The sequence below is a fragment of the Stigmatopora nigra genome, unplaced genomic scaffold, assembly GCF_051989575.1.
Source record: "Stigmatopora nigra isolate UIUO_SnigA unplaced genomic scaffold, RoL_Snig_1.1 HiC_scaffold_25, whole genome shotgun sequence".
NCBI lineage: Eukaryota > Metazoa > Chordata > Actinopteri > Syngnathiformes > Syngnathidae > Stigmatopora > Stigmatopora nigra.
The window spans coordinates 2,828,779-2,848,019 of record NW_027551604.1 but is presented as its reverse complement, the minus strand read 5'-3'; the positions used below and the strand labels follow the sequence as shown (position 1 = coordinate 2,848,019).

Here is a 19,241-nt window from a genome sequence, read left to right as displayed (position 1 = left end):
TTTACTTGTATCTCAAGATAAATATTTCCCCGAAATTTTACTCGTATCTCAAGGTAAATATTTGCCTGAAATTTTACTCGTATCTCAAGATATTTGCCTGAAATTTTACCCGTATCTCAAGATATTTGCCCGAAATTTTACTCGTATCTCAAGATATTTGCCCAAAATTTTACTCGTATATCAAGATAAATATTTGCAAAAAAATTCTCACTTATCTCAAGATAAATTCGCTAAAAAATCTCATATCAAAATAAATATTTGCTTGAAATTTGACTCGTATCTCAAGATAAATATTTGCAAAAAAATTCTCACTTATCTCAAGATAAATTCGCTAAAAAATCTCATATCAAAATAAATATTTGCTTGAAATTTGACTCGTATCTCAAGATAAATATTTGCAAAAAAATTCTCACTTATCTCAAGATAAATTCGCTAAAAAAACTCATATCAAAATAAATATTTGCTCGAAATTTGACTCGTATCTCAAGATAAATATTTGCCCAAAATCTGTCTCGTATCTCAAGATAAATATATACCCAAAATTTTACTCGTATCTCAAATAAATATTTGCCCAAAATATTACTCATATCACAAAATAAATAGTTGCCCAAAATTTTGGTCGTATCTCAAGATAAATATTTTCCCAAAATTTTACTCTTATCTCGAATTGCTCGCATACCGGGCCACTCGTATGTGGAGGTACCACTGAAATGATATTTTGGGCTGTGTTGATTACATTCTGCATTCTTTTCTGTCGGCTTTTGTGCAGTTTAAGAGCCTCGCATGATGACTATGTTGACATTGATGAAATATTCCCCTGCACGGCCGGCTGCGTTGTTCAAATGAGGCATCGCCAGAACGCCATTAAGCGCGGGGGTTAAACAGCCGCCCGTCACTCACCGGGAAAAAGAGATGACGTTTTGTGGTAAAAATTGACTTTTGATGCCCCGGTGGCGCGCTAATGGGCGGTCGGTGACAAATAATTTTGCGGCATTGATGACAGTTTGTCAGGTGGTTAAGACGGAGTAGGCTGGGCTCATATGGCACCGTGGCGGTCTGATTTTGGTTTTTTTTTCTGATGCCGCAGCGTGAGTCAAATGATACAAAATGCTTGGAGGGACCTCGCCGTGAAGTGGGCGTGGCCGGACGTTTGGTCGCCGGTCTTTTGGTCCCTTTTGGTCGCCGGTCAAATGTACTTAGATATTAAACAGTACTTAGATGTTAAACAATACTTAGATATTAAACAATACTTAGATATTAAACAGTACTTAGATGTTAAACAGAACTTAGATATTAAACAGTACTTAGATATTAACCAGTACTTAGATATTAAACAGTACTTAGATATTAACCAGTACTTAGATATTAAACAGGACTTAGATATTAAAAAGTACTTAGATATTAAACACTACTTAGATATTAAACAGTACTTCAATATTAAACACCACTTAGATATTAAACAGTACTTCGATATTAAACACTACGTAGATATTAAACAGTACTTCGATATTAAACAGTACTTAGACCGGCGACCAAAAGGCTGACTACCAAACGTCCGGCGACCAAACGTCCGGCGACCAAACGTCTGGCGACCAAACGTCCGGCAACCAAACGTCCGGCGACCAAACGTCCGGCGACCAAACGTCCGCCGACCAAACGTCCGCCGACCAAACGTCCGGCGACCAAACGTCCGGCGACCAAACGTCCGGCGACCAAACGTCCGAGCACCAAAGTGGGAAGCTGAAGGAATCACAAAGTCACTTGAGCGATTTTTTTTGTTGCTGTTCTTGTTTTTGTTGGTGGTGTTTTTTTTTTTTATTTCATTTTTTTTAAGGGATGCTACTTTGGCACGCTGGCACCATCATTTTTCTTTTCCATGACTCATGACTTTCAGTGACAATATTAAATGCGTGAAGTGCATTAGTCCCGCATGGGCAAATATACCCAGAGGCATCAGAGAGCCTTGCATCCCTTTGCATTTGTTAAAAAGTGGGGGACATCAGCAAAAAAAGCAAAATGAACTCTGACCATTGAGGGTTTTTTTTTCATCTAAATCGCAGTCCTTTATGATTAATAATCATATTCTACTGCAGAATTATGGGTCAGTCCTAGATCGAGGCGTGTTATTATTTTTTTGGGTTATAATTTCTAGTATAGGTAAAATATGAACAAAAAAATGGGGAAAAATATGATTTTTACATGCTCCAAAGTTTGAGTAACTTTTATCAAACAAAGTTCAATTAGATTAGATACATATATCGTACATGACAGATTTATATTTCTCGTATCTTTGTTAAAGTTTGTGCACCTGTTCTAACAGGAGTCAAACTCAAAGATTTTGTACAAAAAAATCCAACACATCAACAAGAGCTGGCTCTAGAGGTGACTGTGTAGTTCCCTTAAAAAATGCTAAATTAGCTACAGCACCTTCCGAAATCTTCCATCACAAAGCCCCTCCTCCACCGCAATATTTTGTACCAAAAAAACAATTCCAACACATCCACAAGAGCTGGCTCTAGAGGTGACTGTGTAATTCCCTTAAAAAAATGCTAAATTAGCTACAGCACCTTCTCTCTTCATTACTGGAACTCTATAGCAATTAGCATACGTGAACTCCCATCTATGAATCTTATTAAACCATGGCTTAAATTTTGCATTAATATGTGCTGTCCCTTATTAAATAAATCAAACTCAAACTCCCCATGAAACAATCTAAAAACTTATACCCCACAACGTCCCTTTTTCAAGAATATTTTTATATAACATAGCGACCATCCAAACCATGTTTGCTAGCGCTAAGCTAAAGCGAAATGAGATCCACCCCACTATCCAATCACTCCATCATTCAACCCAGATTTCCTTGTCCACATTTTCTTGTTCAAACCAGTTTCGTCAGCTCTAAAGTGATTGAACGCTTCCTCCCATTTGGAATATTATGGTGTGGAATCGTATCTGACCTTGGTAACACTGGGAATAGCGATTACTAGCCAACTCCAGGCAGCCGTTAGCATCTCCACTGGGTGAAGTACAGCGGGATGGGATTTGACACAAGGGTCCGATTAAATGTGTACTAGCGTATGTGTGTATTTTTGTGTGTGTTTTTGTCCATGTACAAGCACTTACATCTGGGAGATGGGAAGTGGCGGACATTTTTTTTTTTTACAAGACCTTCCCTCTCATGTCAGGAAGTTGTTGTCTGTGCTGGAAAATGATGGATGGCGCTCTGTAGATGAAAAACTAAAAATTAAAAGCTAAGAAATTATATTGAGGTCTCTAAAGTGGTCCCAACTGAAGCCCTTCTTATTGGGGCTTTGGTCCAGTCGCCATGTTTTTCGGTTTAAATGCAGTACTTTGGTAATCAGGGTAGTAAAACATCTACTTTTATGACGTCGTAAAGTAATCCCATCAACAGATTGATCGCTAGTGTATTTAAAGCTTCTCTTAACTCATATCTATAACTCAACAACAGGGATGTAATTAGCTTTCTTGTAATTTATTCACGACAACAATTTATTGACGAAGCAACCAGCTATGATGCGTGAAATTAATATGGTGTTTTGAATGACCTATATAATTCACAAAATGTGGAAAATGCTTTATTTCTTGAAATAGCAGGGTATGATTCAACTTGATTAACAACCGGGTCTTTTTTTTTTTTTTTTTAAAGAAGAAAAATCAATTTTTTAGTCATTGTTTTCCTCACGTTTATTTAATGTGATCGAACTGCAACAAATACAATTTGTCGACTACTTGCTCGTCGCTAAACTACATTTGTTGTAGTGCTTTTGAATAGAAAATGTTGCTTCATATATGAAAAAAGTTGTTGAATTGATCATTGATTAATGATGTCAATATGCAATCAAATTAAAATAATGTGCCGCTTTGCTAAAATTGAATTAAATTGAATGATTTTATTGTCAATTTTCAAGTATAATGAGATGTAAATCTTTATGATTAAGTACAGAAATAAAAAAAATAATAAGAAATAAGTCATAAATAAGTCGTCAACATAAGTAGTCAACAAAAAATAAGTAGTCCTACAAAAAAGGAAGTACCTACAAAAAATAAGTATAATCAACAAAAAATAAGTATAGTCAACAAAAACATTGTCTCCAAAAAATAAGTAGTTAACAAAAAATAAGTATAATCAACAAAAAATAAGTATAATCAACAAAAAATAAGTATAGTCAACAAAAAAATTGTCTACAAAAAAATAAGTAGTTAACAAAAAATAAGTAGTCAACTGCATAATTTAGTCAACAGCATAAATAAGTAGTCAACAGCATAAATAAGTAGTCAACAGCATTAATAAGTAGTCGACAGCATAAATAAGTAGTCAACAGCATAGATAAGTAGTCAACAGCATAAATAAGTAGTCAACAGCATAAATAAGTAGTCAAGCGCATAAATAAGTAGTCAACAGCATAGATAAGTAGTCAACAGCATAAATAAGTAGTCAAAGGCATAAATAAGTAGTCAACAGCATAAATAAGTAGTCAACAGCATAAATAAGTAGTCAACAGCATAAATAAGTAGTCAACTGCATAAATTAGTCAACAGCATAAATTAGTCAACAGCATAAATTAGTCAACAGCATAAATTAGTCAACAGCATAAATTAGTCAACAGCATAAATAAGTAGTCAACAGCATAAATAAGTAGTCAACAGCATAAATAAGTAGTCAACAGCATATATGAGTAGTCAACAGCATAAATAGGTATTCAACAGCATATATAAGTAGTCAATAGCATAAATAAGTAGTCAACAGCATAAATAAGTAGTCAACAGCATAAATAAGTAGTCAACTTGTTCACATAGACATTGGCTGTTCTATAGGAGCAATTATCAGACTACTACTAGTCACTGCTTATTATCGCATTTTCTATTGCTGTTACTGTCACAATTTTGCTATTCTAAAAACTTTAAACACCCGATAACAACTAAAAGAAATACTCGGAATCTATTTGCTGGGAATCGGTAATGCTAATGTTTATTTGGGCTGGTATGGCGTGATACAATTAGATGTCGGAGGGGGAAGAATGCTATTCCGCCTACGCACTCCGGCTCACTTTTGTGTGTGTTGTAAAGCTCATTCATGACCTCGGCTGTTGAGCCAAATCTCTCATTTGACGCACATTGGTGGGCACAAGTGGTTCTGACGGTGAGTGACTTAGTGTAAACGACGTGTGGAGGTGGGAAGTGTGATTTGTTTAGACAAGAACTAACTTCACTGTAAATACTCTTAATGGTTGCTTGATAGATTTCTGTAATGTTATTAATGTCATATATTATTGTTCTGTTGATAGAAAAGTGCATTGGAAATTTCTATTTTGGAGTAAAAGTTTGCAGCACGGTGGAAAAAATTGGTTAGCGGTTCAGGCTCGGGGTTCTAGGGTCGAGTGTTCGATACCAAGTTGGTCTTCACTGTGTTGAGTTTGTATTTTTGGCCTGGGCTTGCGTGGGTTTTCTCCAGATATGTTTCGTATATGGAAAGAGTTGTGTTGGATTGATCATTGATTAAATAAAATAAAAATAGTGTGCCATTTTGCTAAAATTGAATTAAATGTAATGCTTTTATTGTCAATTTTCAAGTATAATGAGATGTAGTTTTACCATTAAGTACACAAATCAACAATAAATAAATAATAAGAAATAAGTAAAAAAATAAATCGTCAAAATAAGTAGTAGTCAACAAAAATAAATAGTCCAACAAAAATAAGTACTCAACAAAAAATAGGTAGTCCTACAAAAATAATTAAACAAAAAATAAGTAGACCTAAAAAAAAATAAGTAGTCAACAAAAATAAGTAGTCCTACAAAAAATAAGTACTCAACAAAAAAACAAGTAATCAACAGGATAAATAAGTAGTAAACAGCATAAATAAGTAGTCAACCGCATAAATAAGTAGTCAACTGCATAAATAAGTAGTCAACAACATTTGCCTCAAGCTATGATTGGATGGCCCTTCTTTTCTTGCCCTGTGATTGGCTGGCTACTGATTTACAGTGTTTCTCACCTGGTGATGCGTTTTTTGAAACAAAAATTGATTTTTTGTCATTTTAAAGTCACTTGGTGTAATATTTTATAGTACTTTTATTTTATAGATTGACGGAATGATTCATCTCGTAATGTTAATGATTAAAACATATTAAAGCAATTGCAATGGTGGGTATATCATTGATACATTTGCAGTTTTTTAATGGTGTATTAAGTTTAATAAGGCAAAATTAGTGTTTTTCCATGTTTAATCTGGTTTATTAATTACCGTCAAAAATATCTTTTTAACACATTTGTGTGTGAGCTGAATAATTTCAACGTTTATGACTATTTTTACAGTATTTAGTCCGTTTTTATTATTTTCAATTTGTCCATTAATCTCCAATGGTTTAATTCATTAAGTGCCAAAATAACATTATCAACAACAGCAATGCGTTTTAAGCTAAATGTCACTCAACTGGATGTTTTTATTGGATAAAAAAGGCAATCGTTAGCATTTGGTCTGTTTCAGTTAGCATCTTGTCAAGACAGGATTTTTTTCTTCTTCTTGTAGCGAGTAAATAGGGTTATCTACTCATCACATGGATCTTTTATGGGTTTAAACGGAAGTGTCCATATGAGTGACAGGCTTCAGGGTCTTTCAATGCAGGTGGATGATGGGCAAGTGTGCGTGCTCGTTTTGAGGAACACAGTAAGGCTAATGAATTATTGATGCTATAAAAAGCCGTAGAGGCACTCTCTTTTGTTACTGGTGAGAGCTTTACCCTCTCGCATCAAATGCATCCTCACGGAGATAATTGTTACGTTTTTTTGGGGAAGATTCATACATTGGGGAATACAAAAGAGTGGATGAAGACCACCGCCGTGCAGGGAAAATGTTTGCATTTTAAATTGGGTTGTTTACTTTAGCAAGGGTTTTTAAGGCTATGTTGATGGGTAGGGAGAACAATGCTAAGGACTAGGGTAATGTATTGCAACTTTAAATGTACAAAAATGAGATAAATTAATGTAGTTTTAGGAATATTAATTGTTACTTTTTAGAGGGTTTTGGAATTTTGAGCGCATTATAGTCCGGTGTGATTTATGCGTTGTTTTTACAGACTAGTTTAGACATTATTTGACTTTTGTTGAATTATCAGACTTATTTCTTAGGTATCAATATGTCATATCTTAAGGAAGTTCGCTCAGTTTTTTTCTTAATTTTTTTGCTTTCGTCAAATTTGGTGGGTGTGGCCTATTGTTGGGTAATGTATTGGAACTTCTACAAAAAAAGAGATACATTAATGTAGTTTTAGGGATATGAATTGTTACTTTTTTAGGAGGTTTTGGAATTTTGAGCGCCTTATAGTCCAGTGTGATTTATACATTGTTTTTACAGAAAAATTTAGACATTCTTTGACTTATATTGAATTATAAAACCTAATTTTTAGGGATCAATATGTCATATCTTAAGGAATTTTCTTTGTTTTGCTTTTGTCAAATTTGGTGGGTGTGGCCTATCGCTGGGTAATGTATTGCAGCTTTACATCTACAAAAGTGAGCAAAATCAATGTTGAATGAATTGTTGCTTTTTAAGCCGTTTTGGAATTTTGAGCGCATTATAGTCCAGTGTGATTTATACGTCGTTTTTACAGACTAATTTAGACATTATTTGACTTATATTGAATTATCAGACTTATTTTTTAGGTATCAATATCTCATATTGTTTTTTTCTTTTTTTTGGCTTTTGTCAAATTTGGTGGGTGTGGCCTATCGCTGGCTGAAAGTAGAACTTTGCAACCTAACAATATCAACTAAAAACTTTAAATTTACTCATAACTTCCGCCATCTTATGCAATATTAGATTTTACCAGTTTATTTACAACACACGAATTCTTTCATCAACATTTTAAAAATCCGGTCACCCCAAAATTAAAATTCTAACTTTAATCTCGACTCCTACATTCTGCTAAAAAAGGAATCCAAACCTACCAATACTTTCCTCAACCGAATCAATTCTTCCCCATAACTTTTCCTTGTTTAGCCATTCCAATCCCTCCAAATATTGACTTTATTCTCATGATACCAAACCTATTTCCTCACAGGTATTGGTAATAGAGTGTTAGTACCGAATAGCTGCTGACTTTACCTCTGAGCGTCAACATCTGCTCAGCTCAGGTCTACCTAGTGATCTGGAAATAAGTGGACCCCCCAACCCCTTCTTTCCTCCCGTGCTTTTCTTCCCTGAAGGAATATTTTCACACACACAACCAGAAGGAAGGGTTCCAAAAGTCGAGACAACATGCATTGAACTTGCAGCAAGAGTATCTCTACCATGCGTGAACTGATGCTGATGACATTTACATGTAGCTGTGACGCCTGAATGGCTTCAGTCGCTTTGAGGGTCCGTACAAAAAAAAAAAAAATGGAAAAAGGGGGAAAGAAAAACGCTGGCGGATGCACAGACGCTGCAGTTTAACACTGCAAGACAAACACTTTAGTGGTACAATTCTCTGTTGTGCAGTGTGAAGGAGAGCCGAGTTGACATATGGACTAGACAGGTGTGTTAGATGGGAACGGTGGTGATGTGTTTTTGTTTTATTTTTGTTTTTTTTTGTTCTGTTAGGAAATAACAGGGAAAATGACTCCACTCACAGAGAAATGGGAACTTTTAAAGTTCTTTTGCAAATAAATCTACTGCAGTTTTTTGCTTTATTTGGTGGGCAGAGCTATTTTGTTTTTGGCATATGGTACTATTCTAAAGGACTTTTAAGTCAGAGTTTTACTTTTAGTTGATTTGTGAAAGGTATACATTTAGACTAGACTACCCTACACTAGAGTAGACTACACTAGACTAAACTAGACTAGACTACACTAGACTAGTCTACACTACACTAGACTACACTAGACTAGACTACACCAGACTAGACTACACTAGACTATACACTAGACTAGACACTAGACTTCACTAGACTAGACACTAGACTTCACTAGACTAGACACTAGACTTCACTAGACTAGACACTAGACTAGACTACACTAGACTACACTAGACTACACTAGACTACACTAGACTACACTAGACTAGACAAGACGAGACTAGACTACACTAGACACTAGGCTACACTAGACACTAGACTGGACACTAGACTAGACTACACTAGACACTAGACTGGACACTAGACTAGACTACACTAGACACTAGACTGGACACTAGACTAGACTACACTAGACACTAGACTGGACACTAGACTAGACTACACTAGACACTAGACTGGACACTAGACTAGACTACACTAGACACTAGACTGGACACTAGACTAGACTACACTAGACACTAGACTAGACTACACTAGACACTAGACTGGACACTAGACTAGACTACACTAGACTACACTAGACACTAGACTGGACACTAGACTAGACTACACTAGACTACACTAGACACTAGACTGGACACTAGACTAGACTACACTAGACTAGACACTAGAGTAGACACTAGACGCTAGACTAGACACTAGACGCTAGACTAGACACTAGACTAGACACTAGACTAGACACTAGACTAGACACTAGACTAGACACTAGACTAGACACTAGACTACACTAGACTACACTAGACACGACTAAAAAAGCATTTAAATCTGTATGTGAAGTATGAACAACCCCAAATCTGACCCCTAGTGAACCCCCTTTTGACCCAGGGGACACATGCTTGACACCACTAATCTAAACAGTCTATAATGAATTCAAATGTGGAAATTTCTCATCCTACAAAAAAACAAACTACGACAAAATGACCTCATTTCTCCCCTCCCAAGTAATTTCCCCCCTTCAATCTTTCACAAAATATCAACCCCACCCCCCCTTATTTCATAATCACATAAAAAACAACTCTCAACTTAACGCCCAATTCAAACACCACAAAATCCGCATCTCCCAACCCTACTCCCCATAGCTAACAGCACCCCCTTGCTGCTTTAAATGAAACTACACCTTCTTTTTACTCATATTTCCTTCACTTTAATCGGATTTCATTGCTTTATTTGCCCATCAACGTGACAGTGGATAGTCTCTCAAGCTTGGGGCTTTTTTGAGTGGATCGAGTGGGCGTGACTTACATCTAGCACAGCAACATTTCCTAAAGGTGCATTTGCAAAAAAAAAAAAAATATATATATATATATATATAAAATAAATAAAAAACAACGAACACACAGGAAGAAAGCGAGAGAGTGATTCTCTGATGGAAGCGTATGTATGTACGCCGCGTGGGAGTGGATCCACCCTCCTTTTCCAATCCCTCCCTCCCTTCCTATCTCCTTCTCTCCCTCTCTCTCCCTCTCTCTCCAGTTCTTCCATCCATTCTACCTTCCATTTGCATTCCTCCTCATTGCGGGACGGAGCTTTCAAGGCGCACACTTGCTTGTCCGAGATTGGAGAAAAAAAAACAACGAATGCTGGTTATCGTTCGTTCCTTCGCTTTTCTTCATTCGTCTTTTTTTTACTACGTTAGTGGATCTTCTATATTTTTTTCTCCACCCACGTCGGACTTGAAGGTGTTTTTTTTTTTTTGCTTGTGCGGTAACGTTCGGAGCTTGTCTTGGAGTTGCTTTGGCGCGGGTGGAAATGCGAAAGGATGCTCGGCAACAACGGCGTTGAGGACAACAGTAGGTGAGTTATACCACGAGTGTCCTTGGTTTTTCTCAAATACGATGACTTTTTAACATTTTTTTGCCTTTTAAAACATTGAATTTTTCTTTAAAGTGCTTAGGAATGTGGTTTTGGTGCGTCTTATGCAGGTAACGGGAAAAAAATCAACGATAGGATCAGGAATTGTGCTTATTTATAGTGTAAATCAGTGTTTGTATAAGGGATTTAGTCATTAATTACATTGTAATTGTCCTGTGAATGTGATTGTATCCCCCTTTTTTTAAAACGGAAGCCCCCCTCTTGTATTAATCTTTACCGCTCTGATAACATTGGCAGCCTCATCTGCAGAGATGGCTTATCTGTTAAATGGGCTGCATCCTGAATTTGATGAACCGAACCTTGCGCCTTGTGAACAATTGGGATTTTGTATCAAGTCAAACTACCAGATGATGAAACTTAGGTCTCTTGATAGTTTTTTTTTTTTTTTGTGTGTGTTAAAGACACACTCTGGTTTCGGTTTGTCTGTGTTTTTGCGGTCTTTGCCCTTGTTTTGAGACTAACATAGATGCGGCAGAGTATCATAAGGCGGTGGAACGTAGCGCCTGCGGACATTTAGAAAGTGATGTTAGGTTATAAATAGCCTCTGGGATGGAGATGATGATGATGATGGTGATGATGGTGGTGGTGACAGCTTGGGAAGGGGAAAACGATGAGGTTTGTTTGGATAGATATGCGTCGCACTGAGATGATCGGCGAGAAATGGGCAAAAAAAGGGTGTGGCGTCTGGGAAATTGCATTTAAAAAATAGCACTTTATTTGAAGGTTTTTAACTACAAAATGAATGCAAAGGGAACTTATGGAGTTAAAAAGCAAGTGTGATCAAAAGGGACGGTCAAGCGTATTTTTTTTTGGTTGATTTTAGGGTATATAAAGCTTACGATGGAAATAATAGCGAGAATTAGCGCTAAAATTTAAGCCGATTTCATATGTTAAACATTGCAAAATCCACCTAGCAACTAAACTTGATTAAAGTACCACTGTCGAAGCATTCTTACAAAAAATTGTCATGTTCTGTGGTTCGTATGCTAGGTTGCTAATGCTAACAACAGTGAAAAAGTTGTATGTTTTGTTTTTCTTTTACTGTATGTGTTTGGTTTTGTGCCCAAAAAATGGCTGGAGGAGGTCAATTAAAACCTCAACCGTGTTTACAACATTTGTTTAGTAGTAGCTGTTAGCGCTAAGTTAGCAATAGTCCATGGCTCGTATGCTAGGTTGCTAATGCTAACAACAGTGAAAACATTGTACATTTTGTTGTTCTTTTACTGTACGTGTTTGGTTTTGTGCCAAAAAATGGCTGTAAAAGGTCAATTAATACCTCAACCGTGTTTACAACATTTGTTTAGTAGTAGCCTTTAGCGCTAAGTTAGCGATAGCGGGTTGCTTTAACTTCATACAAGTTTTTTTTATTCAACTGCACAGACCACAAATTAATACTTAAACGGTTTCAAAACATTTTCCCTTTTTTTCTTTTGTTTTTTAAAATTTTATACTTGAATCATTTTTTTAAAACTTTTATTCGAACCAATTCCTCAAAACTACCACCATCATTATATCAACATTTTTTGGGGGACCCTCCCCCTTCTGTTTCACTCAAATCTCCCCCATATTTCCCGACTCAAATGCCTCCCCTAATTCCCACTCTACCTTTAGACACATTATCGGCTTTGTAGCCCCGTCACCCTCCGCGCGCATTAAACAAAACACACGGATGTCGACCTTAACAGCCGGTCATCAATAGGATTCACATCACCGACCCCCCAAAAAGACGGAAAATAACCTAACGATCCGCTTATCCACTGTACCTAACATACCTCCACTGACATCCTCTTATAAAATGACCACCTGTCGATCCGTTCCCGTTATGTACGGTACTTCTACGCGGAGGGTGCCGTGGCACCTTCAGCAATTGGGTCACGCGGAAGGCAAAGCCTCGTTTGATCGGAGTTTAAAGTGACAGATCGCAGGCTTGGCCTCTGGTGACACAGCCAAATGGCCAGTGGTATTAACAGAGTTGTCTTGGCTTGGGTTATTTGTTAGTTTCTTGGCTTTTTGGTGGCTTTTTGTTGGCGTTTCTTGGCGATGGCGTCACCCCGGGTGTCGACTTGACACCTCTTGCATTGACAAGGTGTTTATTAGCTCCCTGTTGACGGCGACCATGACACCCTTGGCAATTATGTTGTTTATTTTTTTGACAAAACTCGACTATAATGTGTGTAGGTTTGTCTTGGGTGGGTGTGGCTATGGTTGTTTTCAGGATATGGCTCTACTTTTTTATAGTGGTGACGTTATGTTTGTTTAAAAAAAAATTTTTGGTTGAGAACTTTAACAACTATTCATTTTTTCTTCTTGAAAACCAATAATACAGTGATTTTTAATGCAGTTTTTCACAAACTACCTGCAAAAGGCAGTTATTATCAAAACTGAATACAGCTATAGGTAATGCAGACCTGTCAACTAATGTTTTCCCCGTATTTTATTAGATTTTTGATCAGTTCAATTGTAATGGCCGTTTCACAACTTTTGTACAGAATTTTTTGAAGTAATTTTTTTGTAAAACTGATCTCGTTTTAGCCATTTTGGCCCTAATCCGGATCATGTAACTGGAGCATACCTGTCAAGTTATATTTTTCCCGTATTTTATCCATTTTTATTTATTATTTCAAATTGTGTGCAGCAAAAAACAACTTTTTTACGTATTTTTTTCAGTACGCTTTTTTGTGTGCAAGTACTGTTTAATATCTAAGTACTGTTTGATATCTAAGTACTGTTTAATATCTAAGTACTGTTTGATATCTAAGTACTGTTTGATATCTAAGTACTGTTTAATATCTAAGTACTGTTTAATATCTAAGTACTGTTTAATATCTAAGTACTGTTTAATATCTAAGTACTGTTTAATATCTAAGTACTGTTTGATATCCAAGTATTGTTTATTATCTAAGTACTGTTTGATATCTAAGTACTGTTTGATATCTAAGTACTGTTTAATATCTAAGTACTGTTTAATATATAAGTACTGTTTAATATCTAAGTACTGTTTAATATCTAAGTATTGTTTAATATCTTAGTATTGTTTAATATCTAAATACTGTTTAATATCCAAATACTGTTTAATATCCAAGTACTGTTTAATATCGAATTACTGTTTAATATTTAAGTAATGTTTAATATCTAAGTTCTGTTTAATTTCTAAGTACTGTTTAATTTCTAAGTACTGTTTAATTTCTAAGTACTGTTTAATATCTAGGTACTGTTTAATATCTAAGTATTGTTTAATATCTACATACTGTTTAATATCCAAGTACTGTTTAATATCCAAGTACTGTTTAATATCTAGGTACTGTTTACTATCTAAGTACTGTTTAATATCTAAGTACTGTTTAATATCTAAGTACTGTTTAACATCTAAGTACTGTTTATTATCAAAGTACATTTGACTGGTGACCAAAACACCAGCAACCAAAAGACCGGCGACCAAACGTCCAGTCACAATAGCGTTTCCATAGCATAGCTTTACAACCTGGCACAGACACAAATGGTGTCTACTCTTTATAACCTCGACTCTTGCACGCTATCATATCTGGCGACGAATCAGAAGTTCACGCTCTTTGCTCCAGTCAAGATGTCCGTTGTGGTAAACAGCTGTTGATTCCAACCCCGATATTCCGCGCCCTCTTGAACTCAGCGTCATGGGGCGCTATTGCTCTTTGCCCTCCACTTCACCTCTGGAGAAATTTTCGTTGGCGGCATGACTTGCGGAATCTAATTTTTCTCTCTGAACTCAGCCATTTTTCAGGCATTAACATAATTATTGTATACACTAATCCAAAGCTGACTTAATTCTGAATTGCTAATTTTTTATTGCAGGTTCACGTGGCGGGACATGTCATTTTTTAAATATTCTTCTATATTCGTTACAGAAATGCTCGGGTTGTTTTGTAGTATAATTATTCCAGAAACATCATTTATTCATTTGGGTTGAGAAACGGCTCATAAAAAAACAAACGGGTTATTAGAGATAGCGTTCATTCATTAACATTATACTGGATACAATTTATCTTGATAGCTATTTGCTAGTAATTGACATTTCAGTGTTTTTAGCTTAGTGTTCATTGTAATAAATGCGGGATGGTTACATTTAATGTATAATTGTACAAATGATGAAAAGAAGAATTTTTGGCATTCGTTTTAGGGTTTTTAAAGCAATTGTTTGCAATTTATTTTAGTTTATTCGAATTTTTTGTTGTGGTCACATTGTAATTTCAATTTTATTAACAAAATGATCATTTTTTTGATTGTGCTGATCAATAGATCATTTTTTGGACTTTAGAATGAGTATATATATCTTCTTTTTGAGCCTTTTAATAGCAAATATTCTCTTGTATTTGAATTTTTTAAAGTTATTTACTTTATTTTTCAATTAGAATAGGGCAAATTTAATTCATAGTATGTTTTAACTTTTTTAAAGTATTATGGGATTTGTAAAAATATGTTTATTTTCAGTGAAAAAAATAAGAGAAAATATTTTACATATATTTATATATTTTAAAAAATCTGATTAAAATAACTTGATCCAAAAGCCCCTAAATATTTATTTTGTTATATTTCTCTTGTAATTGATTTTTTTAGTTATTATTTTTTTTAATCAGAAAATCTTATATTATGTTTAAAAATCTGTTTATTTACAGGCAAAAATAAAAGCACAAATATTTTAGATATAATATATTTTTTGTTTAAAAATAAGTTTAAAAAATTGATCCAAAGGCCCTAAATATGTATTTTGTTATATCTAAAACAAATTGAAAAAAACAACTTTTTTAAACTAAAAACAACCCAAAAAAGAAAAAAATACAATTTCCGATTTAAAAAAAAAAAATGCAATTATCGATTTAAAAAGGAAAAAACCGTGAATAATCCCTAAAAACTATAACCTCTATTTGAATTAGATCATAAAACACAAAGTCACCATTAAAAATTAACTTTCTCAGGCCCCCCCAAATAATATAACAGGCCTTTGACCCATCAAATCTAGGGTTACACTTAATTATCTGCAATCTACACTTTGCTTTTTATTGTCGCTCCCTTACATAAACAGGCGGAATGAACCAATAAAATGCCAAATCTAAATGCTGATTCTAAAAAACCACGTCCCACTGTGACCCGCTTCCATCCAAGTAGCTAAGAGGCGTGTCTACACGCAAGCTAGCGGCAATCAGAAAAACACAGTCACAAACAACAGGGTGAAAGAGTATAATTATCCCACTCCATTTCTATTGTTCTTGTTATTGACATGGCTGAGTTATACTCCAGGTCGCAAAATCGCATTAATAATACTCAGTATGTACACACTATACTGACTACAAATGTGCACTTCACATTATGGCTTGTATTTGCATATGGGGCCGCATGTTGAGAGTACGGCACCCCCTGCATTCATTAAACATTCCTTAAGGAGTTATTCAAATTTTTCATTTGAATGCGGTGTCCTCCGGTGTCCCATAATTCATAGTGTTTCCACGTACAAGCCGCCATAAATCAGTGGGTACGTTCACAAGGGAGGGGTCATTAAAAATAATAATAAGCCATTGATTGTGAATAAGGGGGGGGGGGGGGGGGGGGGTTAAGGGTCGGAGAGGTGCTTTTTTTTGACGGTGAAGATAATTTATCGTGTGCGGCCAATGGGGAGATTTGTATGCAGAACGTTGGGAATAATCATCGGCTGTTGCCGGGCAGATTTACATTGACAGCTGGATGTGGAATGGACTTTGCAGTATTACATAACTTTTTTTTTTTGCATAAACGTTGTGTTTGGTGTTAAAAGAATTTGACTGAATCGAGGGTAAGGCTTATATGCGCATAAATTAGACTTGAGATATGCGAAAATGTAAGGTTATAAAGATTAAATGCTGTAATGCAGGATAATGTAGGCAATTTGGTCGTTTTATTTTGAAATAGAGGGTTATGGGCAAACTACGGCCTGTGGGCCACATCCGGCCCGCAAACCTTTTTAATCCGGCCCGCCGACATTGTCCAAATAAAGTTTTTTTTACCCCAAGATGGCGCCGTCACGCGTAAGCCAGTCGCAGTAGCTTTGGCCATTCTTATTATTTTTTTGTGTTTTATCTTTATTTAAATGACACTTTAATATTTCTTAATACATTCCTTTTTACTTGACTTTCTACTTTATACCTTTTTACTTTAATAATGAGTGATGAGTATGTTAATACTTTAGCCTTTTTTTCTGTTTATCTAACATATGTACTGTTAACGAATGCACTTTTTTATATGGTGCTCGGACGTTTAGTCCCCGGTCTTATGGTCCCCGCCCGGTCTTCCTGCCTCAATAATTTTTACATGTTTTATTTATTTACTTTACATTGTACTTTATACTTTAATCATGAGTGATGAGTATGTTAATCCTTTTTTACTGTTTATGTTTCATATGTACTATTAACGGATGCACTTTTTTATATGTATCATGTCTTGTGCTGACCCCGCCCATCTGTCAAATTTTTAAAGTCAATGTGGCACCCCCGGGCCCAAAAATTTGTACTAAACGACGGCATGGCGTACACGTCACGCCTACTCGGACAGTTGAGAGCTCATTTAGAATGTCAGCTCTAAACCACGGCACCGCAACCGAGAGGTGGGCTTCGTTTCCCACCCGTGTAAAATATCACTCGCAGCCGCCGAAGCGTAGCGACACGAACTGGAGCCGCCGTTGTGCTTTGTGCAATTGAATGGAAGTTTGCGGTGGAGCAGATGTGACAGCGGCATATTTTCATTTGCCGGCACAGCGCTAATCATCCCCTACTGATAAACAGCTATTTGTACGTTGTAGAACACACAAAGAGCGAGTTTTCACATTTCACATGTCAATGAAGGACATTTATAACATAGATATAAATGATTTTGCGTATTTATCTACGAAAATGGCCGATTCAGACTAATGTGTTCTAACACAATAGTGAATATGTTTTACAAGAAAGTGATGGTGAGTTTTTTGGGGGAGAGGTATGATATTGTTGTGTTATTTTTGTTCATTATTATTGTAGTTCGCAGTGGTAAACAAATATGACAGTAGATTTTTGTTGTGATATAGTTGGACCTTGAGATATGAGCTTAATTCGGTCCAGGACTGAGTTTGTATGTTGATTTACTCGTAACTCAAATGAATGTTTCCCATAGAAATGAACTAAAAACAAATTAATTTGTTCCAAAACTGGAAAAAAAATGTTTTCTTTCTACTAATTCGCCATCTTTTAACAAAGTAACACACAACTACTGGTTTAATAATACTATAATGGGTTTAATAGTACTAAATTTATAAGTACTCACTAAATTATAGAGCGAGGGCAAATTTGTTCCAAACATCTAAAAAAACACCCAAAAGAGGATACCAGATTTTATAAAAACATTTTGATTTGTTCTAATTTGCCATCTTTTAACATAGGAACAAATAACTAGTGGTTTAATACTATTAAAATGTGTTTAATAGTACTAAAATGTTTTTTTTTTGGTTTTCTGTTTTTTCCATATATAAGGCGCACTGGATTATAAGGCGCACTGTCTATTTTGTAGAAAATTTAAGACTTTTAAGTGCGCCTTATAGTGGTGAAAATACGGTAATTGCTATTGACTTCCAGGTATGAAGCACTCACTACTCTACAGTCACCTCTAGAGCCAGCCATTGTTGATGTTTTGGATTTTTTTTGGTATAAAAACTTGCAGTGGGGGAGGAGCTATATGATGGAAGATTTTGTAAACTAAGATGGCATCTGCATATTTAACAGTATTGTTTTAGTTTAGGTGTTTGTGTTTTTTTAATATCCGACAGTGGTGGTTTTTCGTTTTCTGTTTTTTTTCCATATATAAGGCGCACTGGATTATAAGGCGCACTGTCTATTTTGTAGAAAATTTAAGACTTTTAAGTGCGCCTTATAGTGGTGAAAATACGGTAATTGCTATTGACTTCCAGGTATGAAGCACTCACTACTCTACAGTCACCTCTAGAGCCAGCCATTGTTGATGTTTTGGATTTTTTTTGGTATAAAAACTTGCAGTGGGGGAGGAGCTATATGATGGAAGATTTTGTAAACTAAGATGGCATCTGCATATTTAACAGTATTGTTTTAGTTTAGGTGTTTGTGTTTTTTTAATATCCGACAGTGGTGGTTTTTCGTTTTCTGTTTTTTTTCCATATATAAGGCGCACTGGATTATAAGGCGCCCTGTCTATTTTAGAGAAAATCTAAGACTTTTAAGTGCGCCTTATAGTCGTGAAAATACGGTACTCTAATTAATAAAGAGAGCAATTGGCAGAGGTTGCCAGGTAGGGTAGCAGTACTGCATAATATGATACTTCTATGGAATTAAACCAGAGCTGATAAAAGTCTACTTGTGGGTGTTGACAAGGGATTTGCGGTGTTTTTGGCATGCCGGTATTAAACACGGAGGTGACCTTGTCACAGATCCACTTGCGAATATACCTGGATCGTCTGTTGTCAAAAAGCAAGATTTGGCTCCCTCTAGTCAGCCTGGGATTAAGCGCGG

General features: G+C 35.7%; 1 protein-coding gene across 3 annotated transcripts in view; it reads left to right on the top strand.

The window, feature by feature from the left end:
* The window catches only part of lingo1a (leucine rich repeat and Ig domain containing 1a), a 78,416-nt gene that overhangs the window by 43,537 nt on the left and 15,638 nt on the right, over positions 1 to 19,241 (top strand). The window contains exon 1 of one of the 3 annotated variants that reach the window (XM_077711178.1): positions 10,377 to 10,650. The exons of the other annotated variants lie outside the window; for them this stretch is intronic. The gene's annotated coding sequence lies outside the window, so the exon portion shown is untranslated. Of the gene's footprint in view, positions 1 to 10,376; positions 10,651 to 19,241 lie in introns of those variants that run through there. 3 annotated transcript variants of the gene reach the window in all.